We start from the raw sequence: 22,368 nt of genomic DNA, 5'->3' as shown, positions 1-22,368 counted from the left end.
CGAAATCCTATACTAACCTGAGAAGGCCGCTACCTAGTTTTCACCTTGCTCGGTTGGAAACTTCATCCAAGTCACTCTTCTTGGCTCTGAGGATACCCGCGACGAATCGCGAGCCACACTCTCACTGCTGCTCAGATCCCGGAGCATATCAGAGTAACAATTTGGGGACTCAGTGCTCCGAAATCCGCCTCTAGTGCCCCTTAATCTGTCATCTACCAAGCACATTTAAAATAGGTGTGGACAGCGCCTTCCCGTACACCAGAGTAAAAGAAACAATCGGCGGATGGCGCTTTTCCTATGGCATGGAGATAAGCGCTCTTTAAACGGTCTGATCAGTGAAATAAACCTTGTGGTCCTTCGTCCTGTGGTCTCGCAGTCCCAGTTCTCTTGCCAGCCGAGGAACGAGCGAATCAGTTTTTCCTTGGTGATGGTCTTCCAGTTGTCGTATGCCCGCCACCTCCTGTAGGTCACCTGGCACTCCCTTTCTAAAAAAGCAATGGGTGTAACGCCATCGACTATCAGACCGGCAGAACTGGAAATTGTCCGATACGCAGAAGCGACGTGCAAAGCAGCAGTACGTTGAACCTGCGTGAGCTGCTTCCGTTTTTCTTAAATCTTAACGCCTGGGCTCACACTTCCACCCTGTGTCACATGATGAATGCACCGTGGAAATCAGCAGTCACCGTCTGCTGGCCTTCGGTCCACCGACATTCACAATGAGCCGGATAAGAGCGGTTATGGCCCTCGCAGCTTTCTCAGAGGTTCTTCGTAACTGCTCAGCAAAGCTCAGTTTCCAGTCAGCTAATATACTGAAGTACTTTGCGGCCGGCTTGGTCTCAACAACCTCATCCATGACCCGAGGAGAGTAGGATGACAATATGCTTCTTCGTTACAACCATGATCTCCGTCGTAATGAGAGCTAGAGACAACCCATGGTCATCCAACTTGGGGCTTACCCTGTGCATCTCTCAGTTGAACCACAGTTGGACACGCTTCACGTCGCGGTCTGGAACAAGTTTTGCAATGGCGTCAGCGCACCCAACCAAGACCGACTATTTCGTCATCTCCAATCTCAGCAAGCCGTCATAGACAGCGTTCTAAAGGTCGGGATCGATGATTGATCCCTGGGCCATCCAACGTGATCACATTCCTACGCCAGCTTCCGGCTGCTCATAGTTTATATCGCGGTTTCAGGTATTCGTCCACCACTCTGAGAAATTATTAAGCACACGGAAAGAATACTGAAGGACCCGAAGCATACCGCTTCACCTTGTAGGGTTGAACCTGTTTTTCACGTACAACGTAACGAGAAGGATCACACAGCACAAAAAATGTTTGTTGTCCTCTACTCGCCGCACTATGTCTTTCCAGCTGGTAGGAGGATAGCGATTCCGGGTCCGTTGCCCTGGGGTATCAGCACAAGATGCTCGGTCTTCCATCTGGCGCTAACGGCCCCAGCCTCCAGATATGCATTATACATCTCTAGAAGCAGACGAAGTCTGCAGCGTCCCATCAGCTTGAGAACCTCTCCGTTGGGACCAGTAGTTTTCTTACTTTCAGCGACTGTAGGACTCCCTCCAGCTCCTCTGTCAAGCAGAGTGAGAAGTCACTCATGTCGCCAAAGTCCCGCTGGGGACGAAACGAGTGGACGGGGAACAACATCTCAACTATGTGCTCCACTTTAGTCTCATCTCGTGGAGCTAGTTACCCCGAGAACCCCAGTCACCGGGTCACTATCTTGTAAACCAGCCCCCACGGGTTTGTATTCATGGTCTCTATCACTTCTCGCCAGAAGCGTGCTTTTCTGACGGTGATACCTTGACACAGCCTCTTCTTCGTCGCTTTTTACTCAGCCGACCTGGCGTTCGCGTCCATGTGATCCCTTGCATGTTGCACTGCTCGTTTCTGCATAAGACACTCTCGGCGCAATCCTGCAATCTCCGGTGTTCACCAGTACACGGGTCTCTTCTTGGATCCCCATGGAGAATGGAGGCGTCATACGTAGGAGCGATCAGTCGTATGGTTGAAACAACCGTAGCTTCAGCGACAGTGCTCCTTCAGCGGTGATATTCCCAGAGGCTACAGCCCCTGAGTTGATCTGTTTTTTGAATTTACTTTCGTTGATTTTGTTCACATTAGATTTTTTCACCAGCCGTGGGGGCCCAGGACGTTCCCGTGCCACCGTGTAGGATTCTAAATGAGATGTATTGGTGGTCGCTGCTGGTGTAGTCTTCCAGAACTCTCTAGTGCTAGTCGAGCGTGACCAGCTCTTCGGAGGAAGGGAAATATCGGGAATGGTCTCTAAATATACTGGACGGCAGAACGTTGTCATTTTCTCTATGTTGAGGACCTCAAGTCCAATACGTACAGCCATGTCCAGGAATTAGTTCTCTATGGAGTCGGTATGTGCCATATTCCACTCCACACCATGAAATTGAATTCTCCAGCTGCCACCATTCCATCGTTAGAAGCAAGGAAAACATTTTCCAGTGCGTCAATTCCCGGCGGAAGTTCACTATCGGGACATTTGGAGTGATGTAACAACCAAAAATTGTCATCCCAACGCAGCAGACTAAACGAATCCCTGGTGTATGCTGTTCATCCGAAATTGGGGTCTGCTGCCAATTTGTACAAAGTTGAGAAAGCAACTTTTAGAATTTTATATTGCGTGGGTTCCACATAATCATTTTTCAAAGGTCCTTATGTTAGGTGGAGCAAAAACGTCATTGTCAGTCGTGGAGTTATCTACCACTGGCAATAGAAAACTGTAAGCCAGTTACAGTTAGTCTTATTGCATTCAGATAAAGAATGGGTAAATGATAATTGGAAAATGTAGAAGAATGATAATTGGAAGATCAGGCTGAGGTCTGGAGAAGGATAGTGTGAGGTATTATGTTTACACTGGATATTATAACATAAACCAAAAAGATTTTATAGGAGTATTTATTGAAGTCTGTAGCGTTGTTCCGGGAAGGCTAACAAAGGTAATGTAGGCGAATGGTGGTTACATATATTTATACATATATATATATATATATATATAATATATAATAATAATAATAATAAATATTAAATCGTTGTGTTATAATCCGAATTTAGCAAATTTTAGCAGTTGATCAATTCACTAGTTTTTCTTGAGAACCCCAACAAATCTGATACATGAAATCACATTTTTCAAAAACAAATAATCGCATTTTATAATTTTGCTGAAAATTTTTCTTGATCCACCATACGTGTTAGCGATTAATTTGTTTAGTAAACTATATTCACAATATAATTGATTTTCATTCCCGTCATTTTCCAGATTTCAAATAAAATTTCAACAGCCAAATATTATGAAACTGTAATTGGAGTAAACATTAAGAATTAGTAAGTACGTAATATTAAGAAATATTAAAAGTGGACATCTTATAGGATACAACTAAATAAATCCTCACTTTACTTCAACTTTCATTTTCAAGAGAGTGAAGTTGATCTACAATTTAGTCTATTTAAGTTTAAAACGGTTAAGGAATTTTAAGTTATCTGTTAATAAATCAAAAATGATGGTATTTAAAGGCAAGTATCTTGAAAAAATAATTGTTTTACATAATGAGGTCCTTGAACAAGTAAACTCTTTTAAATGCTTAGGTTTCAGTCTTTAATATAATGTAGATGAAGACATCATAATAAAAACAAACGGTCTCAGAGAAGTGAGTGGTAGTGTTCAGATCAAAGGAACAAACCCAGAGTTCACAGCCAGTCAGATTTTCACACGATAATGGCTGTTCTAGTACTTTTACATGGCTGTAAGATCTGAGTTTCGCATCTATAAAGATATGAGCTATTTACAGTTAGAAGAGATATCTTTTTTAAAAAGCGCAAAAGATTTAACGTGTCAGGATAGAGTTAAGAATTAAGAAATCCGAAGTGACAGGAACATAACAGAAGAATGTCTGATAACAGGATCAAGTATTCCTTTCAGATAACAGATCGGTTAACTTAGCCAGACTGGTTAAGTTTCTTATCTGGAAACGTTATACTTATGAACGTCTACTATTATTCAGTAATGGGGAAAAGAGAAAAAGAGGATTAGAGAAAAAGCTGCCTAACGGTACACTTCTATAACTAAGTCGGATAGGAAATGAGATAATTAAATAAATTGAATTTTTGTTTCTATTGATTCTATTTTTAGAAAAGTCAATTATAATTATTTTACTTTATTTTATACAATTAAAATTTAAGTCCTTTGGTTTGAAACAATGTTGGCCTAATATGTAAACAAATTCAATGCGTCAAATTAATCAGGTCATCATCCAAAGGTTATATCTTTTTGGATGACGAACTAGACAAAATTTTTCATTTTTGTAAAACATTTCCTTGTTTTATGTTAGTTCTCTGCAGAATTTTTCTTTTCCAGTCAATGTCTCGGAGAAAATTGTCTTTATTTCATTGTATAATCTGTATACTCTTTAAAACGTGATTTGGGAACAAAAAAAAATTACAGAATATTTTACCGTGACAATATTTAAAACAATATGTTAAATATCCGATGAAACAAGATTAATGTTAATGTTCAAACATAATTAGTGTAATAGTAAATTTAATTTCAATACTATATAAATTTCTCAAATATTTAAGTTTACGGCAAATAGAAAATGCAATTTTGTAGCATTTATAAAAATAAAAGAATTTATTTTCATAAATATATTTACAGATTTGTATTTATATAATTTAATAATTATAAAAAATAATTGTTCGAATGAAGTAAATAAGCCATTCTTTAGTGTACATACTTTCGCCGAGTATTTTTCATTTTTTTATTAAAAGGTAAACAAAAACAGTATTAATTTAAGAAGAGTAATACTAATTCTTAATCCTGCCTTACGCTAGGGCTAAACGTGTATTAATCGAAGATACGATGAGCCAGTATGCTAATTAGTTGCAGCCTTACAGAAATGAAATAGGTTATATCTCTGTCGATGAGTTTGAAGTTTAAAAATTAGTTAACAATGACAAAAAGTTGAGGGTGACATTTTATCTTATTCTTTAGCTTTAAAATTAATCTACTTATTTAAATACATTATAACAAAATTATTAATAAGCTTAAAAATTTATATTAAATAATATATGCTTTGAAAATCATTTCTCTTTAATAACGTAATATTTTTGTTAATAAAATTGTTTCTTTAATTGCTCATTTTTAATACAAAGTTAAAAAATTATTTTCCTATTATAGTAGCACTGAATACTGAAATAGTAGTTTGTTCATGGAAATGGTTATAAGCAGGTTTAATATAATCTTACAAAATTGATATCAACCGAGTTTATGGAGGTCAAATGCTGTTTAACCAATCCCTATACTTCTATAAATTTAGAGATTTCCCCTTTAAATTTGTACGGCATCGTACGGAATTGTAAAGTATCATACTTCGTGTTATAATCTGTCTACTTTGTTGCACTTGAATAATTTCAACCTTGGAACCGAAATTACTGGAATTACAATGTGCGATTATTTTCACCTTCACAATCTTCTTACAGAACCCAAAAAGCCTCTTATCTTAATATTACGGTCAAAATAACATTCATTGTGTGAAACGATACACCTACCACAAAGGCAACTTTTCTAACGTCAAAACTATTAGAAAAAAGTGATTTTAGAGATGATATGAATAATTTATATGAATAGCAAAGTTTAATAAAGATAATTAATGTAACAACAATAATTATAATACCATGTAATTTCAGTAATAATAAAAATAATTTAAAAACTTAACAAAGATTCAGAAAATCTTTTCTGATGAGTTCCATGAATAATTTTGCTTGTGAAGAATTATTGAAAATAATGATTATTTTAGATAATGTATTTTGATAGTGTTAATTGCATCTTTTATCTTTACGCAGTTTTGTTTAAAACGGAGATCATAAAAATTATTCTTTCAATAATTAGCCTTAATAAAATTGTTTATTCAATTAAAATAATAAAGATAAAGTCAGATTTTGTTTGAGATAGGCGTAATGGATCGTGAGCGAGGATTGACAAGGAGAAGGCCGATCTGTTTGTTCACACCTAGAGGTAACGTTCCAATACCACGATGAAGAGGGCCCCGGTGATGTGGATGTTAACGACTTCCTTGAGAGCCTGATGCCAATCTACTTTCCGATTAAACTGATCTCTGCAACGGAGATACTGAAACTAGTGAACTAAGAAAGGCCCTGGTCTTTGACTCAGTACAAGCACAAAATGCTTGTCATGCTACCCCTTAAAGGCATCGAACAAATTAGGAATCTGTTTAAAGCTGTTCTGCGGACGTCTTACTTACCAACAGAATGAAAGGTGTCGAAGGTGGTGATGATCTTAAACCAGGGAAGCCTACACAAGAAGTTTCTTCCTACAGACCGATTAACTTAAAACCGGTCTTATCTAAATTGTTTGAGAAGATACTACTGCAAAGGCTTTGGCCAGTGTTGGAGAGTAAGGGAATAATTTCGGACCACCAGTTCGGGTTCAGGTGTGGCCATTCCATAATCGGCCATTCCATCCCACGGAGTCATCAGTGGGTGTCTGGGGAAAAGGAAATTCTGCTCGGCGGCGTTCTTAAACATCCATCCAACAGCCCTTTGATAAGATATGGATACCTGACTTGCTCTACAAGTTAAGGTTACACTTCCTCAACCCTATTTCTTAGTCTTGCGGTAGCGTCTTGAGGGGCGTTTCTCTCAGGTGAAATGTAATGACGAGTTTTCAAGATTCTTTGAGATTGGGTCGTGTGTTTTCAGGGCTCTGTGCCTGGGCCCTGTTTTGTATTCCATATTTGATGTTTACATTCCGGCCCTGGATGATTGCATTGTCGTGACGTTCGCCGACGACATTGTCATTCTGGCCGTTAACGAAGATCCTGGACTAGCTTCGACCTACAAATGACGCTACACCGTGCCTGCGTGTGGCAGAAAAAGTGGAGAATTAAGGTTAATCATGGTAAGTCGAGACACATCACATTCGCCATGCGGAGGGGTGATTGTCCCGGTGTGTACTTCGGTAGTGTCTTCATGCCGCAAAAGAAAACTATGCGTGCCTGGGACTTCACTGGATCGGCGTTTGACCTGAAAGTGTCATGTGAGGATGAAGAGGATGAACAGCTGAAGGCAAGTTACAGGGAACTTCATTGGCTGCGACGGAGGAACTCAGGCCTCACGTTATACAACATGATCCTAATTTATAAGGCTATCCTGCACCCAATCTGGACGTACAGTCTAGAATTGTGGGGAACAGCTAGTACTAGTAATGTAGAAATTATACAAAGATTCCAGAACAAAGTAGTGAGGGCGATTGCCGAAGCGCCATGGTGTTTACGCTGAATGATGATATTCACGATTATCTGGAGCTTCTATCGGTTCATGAGATTTCACGGCAGCGCTGTGTCAAATACCTGCAGAGGCTTCAGGATCATGTAAAACACTTTGCAATTAATCTTCTCGATAACAGTAGGGACGTCCGACGGTTGAGACGTGTGCGTGTACTCGACTTAGAATTTGCGTAACAGTTTGGAATCTAACACCGTCCCGTTTAGTTGTGTCTTATCTAATTTCTTTGTTGCTTTTTCTTTTTGTTCTTGTTCTTTTTATTTCTTGTTATTATTATTTGTTCTTGTGGACTATATGGTGCTGAAATGAATTTTTTGTGATTTATCACTGAGCTTAAAATTTCATATTGAACTTTAAGTTTACTTGCAACTATTTATTGTGTAAGGCTTATTTTATGGCTTCTTTATGGGACCCCCTTATCACGTGCTTTTGTCAGGAAACTTACTTATGGTTCAGCAGGATAGCTGATTGTAATTAAATCCTTATTCAGCAATTATAATAATATATTTCTAGGTTTAAATAATCCAATTCGCAACAATTACACTGTAAATTAGCTTTGAAACGTTGATGGGTAAAAATAAAAATTACTCAAGTGATATTAACAACTGAATGCTCTATCGCGATAATATTGTGATAATTATGGAAACAATGAAAATATATTTAAAAACTAAAATTTATTTTTTAAACGGGTGTGGCATTTCTTTCTTTTTATGAAAATAGGCTGTTTAATGCAATAAGCTACCACAAAAAGTTGACTTTTTACAATTTTAATAACGACATTACAATTTTTCTTTCTTTTGCATCTTTTAAACAGGTTTGATCAGATTCTAAGAATTTTATATTTAACGTTTTTTTTTTCTACAAAACACACAGTTTCATTGTTTTGACTATCCAATTTTTAAAGTGTTTCTCCTTTGAATAATCGCAATTTGTTACTGAACTAAAAATAAAAAAATAAAAAAATACAGTTCTATCGTGAAATAATTAACAAAATATTGGTTAATTACATCATAGTTAATTTATTTTGAAAGCGTATGCAGACGTATTCTTGTGCCCCGAAAATTATAGGGATTTACCGTTACCAAGACTGAACAGACAGTATAAAGCTTGATAAAAATATTCTTTATGATGTGGAACGCAACTGGATAACTTCCGTTAAACGTGGTTCTGAAATAACTAAAAAGATTGTGATGAGTCACTAGAATTGAATTAGTTAATTAGATTTACATTATTCAGCATAAAATAGTTTACGATAATTAAAACACAGCGTCATTTTCTAGAAGATTTTAATGTTAGTTTGCTTTTGAAGTAATAATTATAAGGTAAAAGGTAATTCTAATTTGATAGTTTGTCAGAAACAATTCTTATACTAAAATATACCGTAAAATTTTATAAAAATGTTTTCTTTGATTTTTTTTTGTTGAATAAATATCACAAATGCTAATAATTTTGACCTATTAAAAACATTCAATCTAACTTAATAGACTGAAGTGAACATTTGGCTAAATCTATCAATTAAACGTTAAACAAAGTTAAATATTATGTTACATTAATCAATAATTATGGATTTAAAAAAAATATGTATTATAGAATAAAGTTTTTTAAATTTTGTTTAAAACTAGTACTTCCAGTTGAGGGTGTGCTAAATAAAATACGAATAAGCCATCTAATGGCAGACACGTGACACTTTTCAAGAAAAGTTTTGTCAATTTTAAAAATAAAATTTATTTTTTTATTATTAAATTACCATAGAGTGAATACGATAAACAAACGACAAATATTATTTCATTTAATTTACAAAACAGGAATTACTTTCTTCTATTTAAATTAGTCCTAGCTACCACATCTTTTCCTATCCACGTAAATTAAGGTTTATCTTAAAGAAAGATTGATACAATGAACATTCAACCGTCGTGAAAGTATTCCTTATCTTTAAACAAAATTTTTAATTTGATTAATATCACAAGCCTACAAAATCTGGGTTGTGGAATGTTTTATTAACTTTTGATAATTGATTCCTATTTTTTTTTTTTTTTATGGCTGAATCCGAAAATAACCTTCATTCTTTCCATCACGTCAGGATCTTTCGCAAATCGCAAATTTCCAAATGTAAAAAGAGGTGAACAATTGCAAAAATGTGATAGTATAAAATAGACAAAACTTTTTTTTAAATAATAAATAAATATAATATATTCACTTCTTTGTCTTACCTACTTTGCATTCTTGTAGCTAAACAGTTGATTAGTCTGAAATGGGAGGTGAGGGGATAAGTGATCTCTTAATTTCTAATGAAAATTGCTATAAAATAAGTCTAATTTCTATTACAGTACATTTTTTAATTAATTAATTTTTATTTATTTAATTAATTTTTATTAAATACGTTCCTGCAAATATTTTTAATAAATTTTACAAATATCAACGCTATTACTGTATCAAACGTTTTCCCGGGACTTTCATAATCAATGTTACTCATGAAAATAATGGAAAAAAAATCATATAAACATGTCCTAACATGGGAGCCAAAGCTAGTGAAAGTTTTCGCTCGGATTTCAGCTACCCTGTTGAAATGAGATCGTTCCAAAATTTTTAAGACGTTAACTAAGGAGTTGAATTATTGGTCTCTTATAGTTCAGACCTGAATAATCGAATAAACTAGGTCCCAGAACCATATCTGCTGTAGTTTTTGAGAAATCTGCGGTGAAACCAATAAATTGTGGTAAAAAACCCTGTTATTTATGTTTGATGTACAATAAATTTGTTAAATGGGTAATAGACACGTGAAACGTTTAAATAAAACTTGTAAAAAATTTGTGAACAAAATGATGTAATGTAAGCTGAATATCATAAAAAACAGGGTTTTCACCCCAATCTATTGTTTTTTAAGTCGGATTTCTCAAAATTATTTCAGATACGGTTCTGGGACCAATTTTATTTTATTTTTCTTATCAAAAGCCATAAGAAATCACTAATTCTGCCCCTTTATTTACGTCATAAAAAATTTCAGTACTACCTCATTTCACCGGGATAGCTGAAATCTGAGCAAATTATTTCACTTATCGGAACTCGCAAACGAAGGACATATACGCATTAAGGACATATATTTTTATATGAACTTTTCCATATTTTTACATGTTGAATAGATTATGAAAATTCCGGGAGAACTTTGTGATACACTCTGTATATTGGGCCCATATCGTCTCTCAGCAATGAGTTTTCTTTATAAATGTTTTAAAATAAGTTTCCTACTTAAATAAATATTCTCATTTATAAGAATTTAATTTGTAGTATAAGCATAAAAAAGTTAGTTCCAAAACCAGAAAAAGAGTAACACATTGCAATTTCAATTATTTTTATAATCAAGTTTTATATATTCGTATAATTTCCAGAATTTCCGTTTTATTATTCATTATTATTATTATTTTTATTGGTATCAATGCTGCTATATATTATCGAGTAAAATTAATTTATATAATAATCGTAACTTTTTTAATTAATTTATCAAATTTAAAATCAGTCGTCGAGAGAAAAATATGCAAACATATTACTATTTATTGAGTTCCTTTAAATTTTGACAATTATTTCTGATAATTGGTATTTTCAAAATATTTTTTTTTAAACAATGAAGTAGAAAAAGGGAATGAAATATGAATTACGAATTCCCAATGACTTCTCAATTGTAGATTCATTTTAGGATCGTCTTAATAATGAAGTAGAGATTACTTTTGACGTCTACTTTACTAAAGAACGAGTTGATGCGTAGTGGAGCGCAGTTATGGATCCCAGTGGAATCTATCAGAAAAGCTTGTATTCCTTATTGAATTAAGCGCATCAACATTTTCTTTAGTACCTAAGACACCAGATACAACTTCTAATCATGATTAAGAAGGTTCTCAACTTAATTTTAATCTAGAATTAAGTAAGCTATAGTAGTTGATCGTTTTATTTTCCCTGTTTTTCGTTAATTTTTTTGGGGGTTGTAAATTTGTCAACATCACCCCACAGAAAGCAGTCTGAATAAATTTTACTACTGAGAAATTTTTTACTGAGCAGGTATAAGTTGATTATAATAACCTAATTCTGACTAACTTCACTGACTCCCGTTGTCTCAATTTTCATTCATTCCATCTATTTCTTCTACATTTAATAGGATTTTTCAACTTGTTAGTTTTCCTTACACTCGGAGTGAATTTTATGCTTTCAAACATTGATAACATTTGCAGGATCACTTTTCTTCTTCAAAATCTTAACCTTATTTCTTTTCAGTCTAAGGACTTGAATCTATGGAAAATTTCATTCCTGACACAATCAAGGTGTGATATTAGAAAGATATATTCAAATATATTCATTTCTTTTTCTAAGTAACCTCTAAGTAAATGGGAAATTGGTATGATAAACCTACACATCATAATTCTCTGACTGGAGAGGAATCTTGGTGCTTCTATAACAGAGCGCAAGAACATGGTAAAAATCTTGCGAAACATAAAGATAATGTGAAAATACCGATCAGTTTGTTTGTGCTGCGGCATATTACCCCTACATATGAAAGACTAACAAACAGCCAACTGCTTCTAAGATGCACTAGATGGATAACCCAAAACGCTAACGAAAGTTTGAATAATTGCATATGGCGATTTTTCTCAAAAAATCGTAGAGACGGCTGTAGGAGAAGGTATTGGTGAGTGCAATTTTAGAAATATATCAATTTTATTAGCGATGGACAGAGCTTATAAAATTGCCCTGGTTTCTCCAGGGCGTTCATCCAATATTCTTAGACAAAAACTTGACAAAGAAGAAAACAGAGAATCACTGAAATTCAGTCAAAAACATACCATGAAAGAAAGAGAAGGTATTTTCTTCATCTTTTAAAAAATTTAAAAGATGAAGAAAAATATATACAGGAAGATGTAACATTTTGAGCAGGAAATTTCAGATTCAGAGGGAGTTTTAGTGTTTAATTACTGTTTATTTAGTTCATTTTATTTTGTTGTTTTCCGCAAATTTTTTTTCTATGTTTTCGTTTGCTAGATAAATCATGTCTTTAATTCTATACTAGGTAGAAATATAATTTTTCCCCAGTGTTCAGAATTCCTTGATCTATGTAATGATATAAACATATATAGTGTTTTTGGTATAAGGTTTTGTTTTTTTAATAGTTACATCAATGAACTTGGATTTTCACTAAAAACAAAAAAAAAAACAAATAGTTGCTTAGAAACTGTTTATTTTTAATTTATTCTTAGAATTTAAGAAGTTGGTCTTTAAATGACCAACTTTAAGTTACTTTCTTTAAGTTACTTTCTTTAAGTTGGCCTTTAAATGACACTAGCGTTTGCTGTTATAGGTTCATTACTAATGAAATTGTTATTTCTCTAGCAAATCACTGTTTTTGCCAATTCAACCTCTACGACAGGGGTTGTAAGTAATTATTGGGGTTGAAAATTATGCTACATATTTATCATAACTGTTGTAAATTTATGACAAAAAATTGTAATCATAAGTCCTATATGCAAAAAAAAAAATGGCTTTTAACTTTACCCCTTTATAAAATATTTCACATTATCTTATTTGTAAAAATAAAATAAAATGATCATTGACTGTTTCCTCACCTAATCATAAAAATCTTGGTTCATTTCTGAATTAAAACTGGTGTAATTTGATATAAATTATTACCATATAAATTATAATTAATTTTTTTTAATGCTTATGTAGATGGTTAAGCCAGTGATAGATCTTATTTAATATATACGGTTTTGCAGTTTGAAACCATTTGAATGGAAATAAGTGAGGTTGTAAGGTTTAAAAAAAAGTGGTACTTTTTGTTATTGAATTAAGTTACGGTTACACCACTTTTTTTCTATTTTAACTTATTTGGATTTTACGTAAAAGATTGTCGGTTCTCTTCAGAAACAGATTTTTAAAATCGCTGTTTAACAGTCGCTATTCTAAAAATTAATAAGGCAAAATATGACGCATACGATGTAAATTTGTTATTTTAGTAGAGTTATTATAACTGCGAAAGAATTACGCTTTTGTATGAAGATACTGGGGAAGGGATATATTTAAGAAAAATACTTCAAGACTACAAGTTCTTTTATGAATGCCAATAATACTGTATATACAATACATTATTTAAATAATATATACAAAAAAAGCGGCACTGCTTAAGCAAAAATGGGAAAATATTTACTAGGAAGAAAAAACAAATAAATGATTTTTTTTGTATTTGATGAAATTAAGCAAATTTATGGGTAAGAACAGGGCAGGTGCATCTAAATTTATCTGTATCACAATATAAGGAAGAATAAGGCGTTCGATCATGGACTTTCAGTTAGTTAAGGAAGAAAGAGTAATGTGTAATAATTTGTAAAATTATGTTTTATATTTATATCTTGAGCATTTTTTTTATAAATCTTCAACTTAATGGAACGAGATCATCTCTTGTTTGGATTTGAATACAAGGTCGTCGATAGCGGTTTTCTTTGGTGGTTGAGTTTTAATTAACCACATGTCTCAGGGATAGTCGATCTGAATTTGTTCAAGACTACAAGTTTACCGGTACAGTTACGTTATATTGATAAGTCACTAATGACCTTAGTTGTTGATGCGACTGTAAATCAAAGTATTGAAAAAAAAGATCATCTCGGAAGAAATAGCAAATTGAAGACTATCTCTCCCAGAAAGGATACCGCATATTACTTTAATCAATTTGTAATTACATGAAGACAATTTTAATCTTTATTCTATATAAATTTAAATATAGGTTCGTAAATACAGATTAAATACGTTTTTATTTTAATACAAATCCTTACGAATAAAAATAACACACTAATATATAATGGACAAAATAAATCAATATATTAATAACTACTGTACATTTTTTATGTTAATAATATTTTATATAAGTTTAAATAAAACTAAATACTTTAACAACGTCCTGGCATGGATAAATATTACTTACGTTTGGAACAAAGAGGAAAGAATGAAGCGAAGAAGATTTTTAGTTCGGATATATATATATATATATATATGAAATGAGACAAAATTATCTAAATAAAAAAACATTCTGATCGGTGTGATACTTTTGGTCGCGCTGGGATCCGATATTTACTGCACTTCGTTTGATTACATACCAAGTCAGTGCTTGAAATAGGAGTCAATCTTCATACTGCTCTACACAATTCTATCCCGTACAATTCTCCACAACCGGGCCGTAACCCACCCTTTATCAATCATTCCATAATTTAACATTGTACATCGAAATAATACAGTCTTCAACTTAACTGATTATCGTTGTAAACGACGAAGCAGCTAAGTAAATAAAATTCAGCATATTTTCTATTTTCTTTTCTATGCATTTACGTAATTAAACAACACAAAGCAATCAATGATTGCAAGAAATTAAAACCAACCAAGAAATTTAATAAATTCACTATAGGAAAAAATAAATAGAATACACCATCCTTTGTGATTCAAGATCATCATACTCCAATTAAAAATGAATATCATAGAGATCAACCTAATTTCATTTATACCAATAATAAAAAAATTAATAAAATAAAAAAAAGTAAAATACGTTATTGTACAAAGAGTATCCTCATCAACACCCCATTAATGAAAAAACTTTAATAATAATAGGATTTTGATAAGAATAGGAATAATACCATTTCACTTATATTGTTGCTATTGACAATAAAAATAAGATAAAACACATGTATAGTAATAATTAAGCAAAAAATCATTCCAATAATTATATTTTTGCCTGTCCGAAGAACTCTCGGTTTTATATTTATAATATTAAAGAAATTAGGATTGGATAATTTCTAGAGTCTTTAAAGATATATATATATTTTTTTTGTATATTATTATCTCTACGGATAAAAATTCTTACAGTGAAACTTTATTATTTTTCGTAATTCTTATAAATGTTAGATGATCTAGCTTTCTAATCCCTTAATCAGTCGAAAGGAATAAGTTTACTTCCAAAGAGTAAATTATGTTTACTACTTATTATTTTAATAATTCAATAAAAAAAACTGTCATTAATAATAAAAAGTTAGTGAAAGCTAACGATTAGGTTTATTTTAATATAAAACTGTGTTGAATAATCAAACTAGTGCGTTGTAATAGTTTGGCTACATGTGATAATATATCGTACCTGTAAATTACGGTTTGGTTAATTTGGTTGTTTATAGAATGCAATCTAACATAATATCTTGGAGATAATTAGCCTACTATTTATTATCGTAATGGTTATTGCCAAATATTAATTTCGGTTTTGTATCTAATCGATTACCGCAATGAATTCAGTTACTAACAAAGAAGCAAATCACCGGTAGCAAAATAAAATAATTTTTGTGAGGAAATATTTCATATTTTGACTTGCATAGTAAATTGAAAAGTAACTGAATAAACAATATTTACTAATTATATTTCTTTTTGGAGATAAATTTTGAAGATAAAAATTCTTTATGCACCCGGCATACACAGATAATGATCGCTCAAGACTGTATAACTAAGAAATCATTGCCGCTAAGCCTTCTGTTACGTTTACTAAGTCGATAAGGGTGTTGACTGATTTTTTGTGATTTGTAAAAAATCATGTCAAACATTAATGCTACAGCTTACAAAATACATTGATTCTTTATTTTTGACCCACCCAAAACTTCATCTACAGCCGATAAATATGATGAAGCGATTGGTGGAAGTATCCTGAACAACAAAATGCGTTTAAATGGTGTCGGTGGTTGAATGCAGATAAAACAGTTGATCGTTACAAAATTGAACGCTAGTTAATGTTGAGAAGGGCTCATACATCACAATCAATTAAGTTTATCCTCGTATTCGTTTAAACAAATGTATCTGTTAAACAAATGATTGAAGATTATCTGCCAATTAGGATTTTTTACGTGTTTCATCATCTGCAAACTTCGAATCTGTTACTGTTTGCATCCAAAGGAAGAGTTTTGCCAGATAGGCTTCAAGAATGTTAACAAATGCACACAATATAAAACACAACTGTGCTTTCCTATTATTTCTGGAAATTAATGAGAGTATAATGGTAATGAATTCTTGCAATATATCAAAAAACAGGACGAATTTTTCTATATATCCGATAATTAAATGAAAAATTTCAACAAAAAAAAAACTAGGACAAGCTACCCAAAAGTACTCGCTCATAGAATCTATCTGGTTCATAATAACTCACGAATATTTTTTACTGTATAGAAAAAAATACAGAGAAAGATGGTATGAAATGTTGAGTTGAGAAAATCTAGATATCAAATAGCATTTTTACTATGTTGTTTGATCAAGGATCCATCTTCTTCTGAAAGAAAAATCTTTTTTTATTAAAAATTTTTACTCCTGATCTCGCTCCTTCAAACTTCCGCTTTTCATCAAAAGTTAAAGCGGTTTTAGGAAAACCGATGGAGAAGTATAATGTGGTGGGACACAGTTTTAAATAAAAGATACGAAAATAATGGCAATTCAATTACTAAATGATTACCACACCTTTGACAAACCTGGGTTTGAATCTCTATGTGGACAATAATAAAATAATTTTTGTGTTAAAAACTTAAAATGAATTAACGTTAAATATTATTTAAATCCAATGTTTTCTTTTTTTAGTATGAAAGTAATTCTTCCTTTAAAAAGAGAATACCATAATTATTAAACAATTCATAAGAAAAGGGTGCTTAGAATAGATTGTTTTTACTAAATTCAGCAGATTTTCTTAAACATAAAAGAATTTTTATATATATTTTAATATATAGGTATATAGATACAATTTGTGAAGTAAATTACTAATTGTTTTCATTGACAAAATTTGGAGTGTGGTGTCTTAGTCTTATTCTAAATCTACAACATCATACCTGCAGTGTTAATTTTACGTCCAGATTTCCAAAATTTGCTTTCCTTTGTTCACATAAATTAAGAAGGAGAAAAAATTATGAATTTTTTGCAATTTTTTATTTTTGAGTTTAATTTTTCAACTGGCTTCCTTCATAATTGAATTTCTTTTTTTCGGATGTGAACCATCAAAAAATTATTTCTGAAAAATCGATAATTAACCCTTGTCTTTTCACTAGTGTATGAGTATTTTTAAAATTTGCCAGAAAATTCTGAAATCCTAAGAAGGATAGGATAGTATAGTTTTGATTAACTCTTAAAATGGGCCTAAAAGGATTCATTATACTTTAAATTAACCCTTAAGGATTTCTAATACGAGTATGTTATAAGAATATCTTTCTTTTAAAACATTATTCATAATTTAAAAATAAAATATCTGTTACACACCACTGTTGTTAAAATCAAAATTATTAAATCGAGAAAAAATAACAATTTTGATTTTAAATAATGAATTTTCAATAAGTTAAATACTGATTATAGATGTATAAAAATATTGATATATGTTGCGAAATAATAAAAAAGGAAATATTCACTCGTTTTTCAGTTTTTCAACGATTAGATTATAGTTAACATTAGGAAAATTTTCTGATTTACGAGAGGAAAAGTTAGTAGAAATCTTTTTATCTTCGTAGAACAGGTAAAACTCATTTAAAATAATCCTTCTAAATTACAAAGTAGAACAATGAGAATTTGCCGGACATGAAATCCACCAGTAATAACGCAATAATACTACATCGCTTTATTGTAACCTTATTACACGAGTAAAAACCTTCTTGTCTTCTACCATTCTTTCCGTATTCTCTCTCCATGTATACTAATATATTTAAAAATGCTATACCTTAGATTTTATTAACATGTGTACTATGTATATTAATATATATATAATGATGGTGGTGGTTTTAATTCTGGCATTAGATAATTAAAATTAATTTCAATTTCATGGAAAATCAGGATTATCTGGTCATGTTTTATATTTTACAAGATAATGGATTTGTTATACTTTATCATTAACATTTCTTAACTATGCAGTTAAATAATAACGTGAATTTATCAAACTATTCTATTATAATTGAATCGACTAATTAATTAAAGTATGAGTGCTCCGAACTAACTCTTTCATTTTTATTTCACTCTCAAATCATAAATCTTATGCACACATTTTGGTCTATCAAAAATTTCCCGCCTTTTTGTAGCAAATAAGTAATCACTGCTACACTACAATTCTTCATTACATAGATCCGGTAATATTTGTTATTTAAGAGGTAATTTTACAGCTTAAATCACTATAAAAATGATAACCAATGATTGTGGGGTAAATTTTAAGCTTTTTAATTATTCCCGTGAAAAATTTTCAAAATTTAATTTTTCATGATAAAGCATTATAAACTGAAAATGAAATAAATTGTGTTTTTATAAATAAATGTTAAATCCCGGTCATAAATCAATTTCAGTTGTCTGAACGCAAAGCGGTCACAAAAATATTTTATATTTACTGATCTTTCAAGATATTTCAATGATCTTTTTAGAAGTGAAATTAAAATCACTTCTAAAATGAAGTGATTTTAATTTCTTAGTCAAAATTTTTTGTACTTAACACTTAATATATAGGTTTAATATTTATTAATTAAAAGAAAAAAAAAATATATATATATATATATATATATTTACGTTTCTATAAAATATAACTTACGGTTCTATAAAATCGATTGTTTTAAAATATAATAAAAAAAACAAAAAACAACAAAACATAAAAAAATACAAAACACAATTTTGTTTTAAGCTATGTTGAAAACTTATTTACAAAAATTTTTTATTAAAAGATTATTGAAGAAACGTTTAAATTATAAATAAATTTTAAATCCTGGTCATAAATCAATTTCAGTTGTCTGAACGCAAAGTGGTCACGAAAATATTTTATATTTTATATACTGATCTTTTCAAGATATTTCGATGATCTTTTTTATTATTTTAATTTGTAATTTTAAGGCTGTCTTGTAGAAAATAATTTTAAATTTACGTAATTTTTTTATGGAAACCATTCCCTATAAAGCAATCATTTTAATTAAACTGAGTTAGTAGTAAATGAAACAAACTTTTTTTCAATTATTTACTATATAAAAAATTTTTTATTAAAAAATATGAGATCTAATAAAATGAAGTATTAATAATTAGTACACTTTATCAACATTTCTTATAAAACTTAGCTTCTTGGTGAAATATAGTTTAAAACGATAAGTGTTAATATATGACATAATAAAAATACAACTAATTATCTAAAATGAAGTGATTTTAATTTCTTACTCAAAATTTTTTGTATTTAACATTTAATATGTAGGTATAATATTTATTAATTAAAAGAAAAAAAATATATTTGTATAACTTACGGTTCTATAAAAACGATTGTTTTAAATATAATAATAAAAAAAAAAACAGCATATACAAGTACACAACAAATGTTAAATGTTGGAGGTTGGAAGGCTTCAAGTATAATAATAATAATAATGAGTGTTATCTCTACTTTTTCTAAACTTGTTTCCCCCTCTTGTGTAGAACAGACAGAATATTTACATTCCCCTTCCAACCTAGCTAAGACAATCAGCACCTGCTTTTGGTAATAAAAGTTCCTCAATTTGTTCCTTTAGTACGTGAGTACTGGTAGCTGGTAGTAATCATTTAGTAACAATATTAAATAATAGCAAAGTACAAAATAAGCTTAAATGATTCAAACGTTACTTACATATACAAATTTTTAAGCTAAATTTATCATAAAGATAATAAAAAAATCATATTTTTGAAAATACATGTTGTAAATGAGTTGTTTGAGAATTATAATTATCATAAGAAGGTTGAATAAAAATTTACTTATTAAAATTCTGGTTTCAATAAATAAAGGAAATTATTATGAATATTATAACAAAATATTTATTATTATATAATTTTTTTTCTTTTTTACATAATTTTTTTTGCACAATTTTCTTTTTATTTATAATTTTTTGAGTAACATATGTTATTATTTTGTGATGTATATGTTTATTTATTCCTTGTGAAATTTAATTTTAATTTTAGTGTCGAGTTGACGGTAATTGTTTATATCAGGTACTACATAATAAACAATTTTTTCTTCATTTTTATGATAATCTTGGTGGTTAATATATTGGTAAGTTCTTTTTTTTATTAATTGAGTGTATCTTACTGGGCTATATAACACCTGTTTTCTAGCTCGTTGCTATGGAACGGCTTTGGGCTGGTCTAGATAACCACTGTGAAACAATATGTCTAAACTCTTCTTCACGAATTACAAGGAAGCTCTTATCTTTGGATTATTTCATAAGGGATCCCAGGACCGTTACCCTACAAAAACTGATTATTGGTAACGAATAAGATTGTTGATAACACAAGTGGAACCTCAAGCAGTGAAAGTAAATCTAAGTCGGACGTCATGGACTTTCGTAAAGTGACCCCTGATTGGTAAACGAATCCTATCTGACTTACACCAGAAGTGTCGCAAGGTGATATTAGCAACAACTTACCTCCTACTAATTGTTACGAGCATCTACCGATGGAGGAGTCTTCCGCAATCGTTGATCAGGCAGAATATATGTTAAACCTCCTCCTATCATACTCTACGGAATTTTATTACAAAGTTATATAAATTTTTAGAATCCGTAGTAATGAGAGCTGATTTCAACAAGCGAGTTATAAATAGCAAAGGGCTTCGGCTTTTCTCTAACGACACAGACAGATATAAAAAAATATTCAGATGATACAAGAAAATAATCTTATAGGACAAACATTCACTAGGCGTGATGAGAGGGCATTACGCCCTCTCATTAAATTTAAATACGCTATCTGTCATTATGATGAGAGAGACATTAGTGGTCTTGAGAAACCTTCACCGTTCTATTACTCTGACTGTAATAAAAGAGGACATCGAGAGTCAAGGTCACAAAATTAGGATTATTATCAACGGCCGCCGTTGAACCGCCTATTAAAGTGCCACATTCTTTTTGAATTTGGAACCCCAAAGTAACAACAAAGATTTATTTGGAATAAATCATTCAGCTAATTGTTGCTTAAGGTTTGGAACGCCCCAAAGAACTCCTGGCATCCTACAGTCTATGCGGTGCCAAAAATATGATCATACTAAAAACAACTGTATGCGATCATACCTATGCGTTAAATGCGCTAGCGGTCATAGGGCTATCGATTGCCAAAAGGACAGCAACACACCAGCCACATGTGAGCTTTGCTATTAGGAAAGTTCCTGAAAGTTACAAATGTTGTCGGGTTATAAAGAGATTCTCCACAGAAAGTAAAGGCAAAAAGTGTGTAATGTTCCTAATATTGGGCTCCCAGGGTAATCAGTTGACCGTGTCTAGGACGATTTTTCATCACTATGACGGGGTAAATCTAAGAATCTCAATAACAGTTTGAATAATCAATTAAATATTCTATTATGTAACCCAGGTTGTTTGCTGAGGCAGTAAGGGGTAACAACTGGGATGTTACGACTTCTTGTGATAAAATTGAAAAATTGGCGGCTAACATCGAATTCCAAGCGAAGTAAATCGGGAATCTGATGGACTCCTTAATTTCTAAGATTTGTCAATGAAGAACTACTTAATAATCGCAGCATGGAACATCAGGAGCATTTTTTAACGGCGAGAGGAGCTGGAGACTTTACTCGGAGAAATTGGACGTTTTCTTTATTTCATAATCCTATTTTACGGATCGAAAAATTTTTGAACATTCAGGGATTCAAAATGTATGCAACCAACCATCCTCATAGTAGGGCTCATGGGGGTTCTGCTATTTTGATAAGAGTTAGGATAAAATATATATCTCAGAGAACATGTTTTGTAACTACTTTAACACGGTCGGTAATATGTTAATTGCAGGTGATTATTAGAACGCGAATAACGTATACTGGGTGTTACGAGCATGTTGAAGAGCATTCAAACTGTTTGCAGAGAGATTGCGGTAGAATTTTATCACTGGACTTGAACCAACTTATTGGCCTACGAATCTCACAAACGTCCCAGCTTTGCTGGATTTTTTTTTATCAGCTCTGACATTTCGTTATTTTACACCGGTGTGCAGAATGTTTGCGATTTT

The 22,368-nt window shown here is 31.7% G+C and overlaps 1 protein-coding gene across 2 annotated transcripts in view; it reads right to left on the bottom strand.

Moving 5' to 3' along the window:
- LOC142327909 (putative fatty acyl-CoA reductase CG5065) overlaps positions 1–19,738 on the bottom strand; it is a 242,697-nt gene extending 222,959 nt beyond the window's left edge. For both annotated transcript variants that reach the window (XM_075371278.1, XM_075371284.1), the window contains exon 1: positions 19,638–19,738. The gene's annotated coding sequence lies outside the window, so the exon portion shown is untranslated. The remainder of the gene's footprint in view (positions 1–19,637) is intronic.
- Between the last annotated feature and the right edge of the window lie 2,630 nt (positions 19,739–22,368).

Source organism: Lycorma delicatula, chromosome 1 (assembly GCF_047948215.1).
Source record: "Lycorma delicatula isolate Av1 chromosome 1, ASM4794821v1, whole genome shotgun sequence".
NCBI lineage: Eukaryota > Metazoa > Arthropoda > Insecta > Hemiptera > Fulgoridae > Lycorma > Lycorma delicatula.
This window is presented reverse-complemented; position numbering and strand designations above follow the sequence as displayed.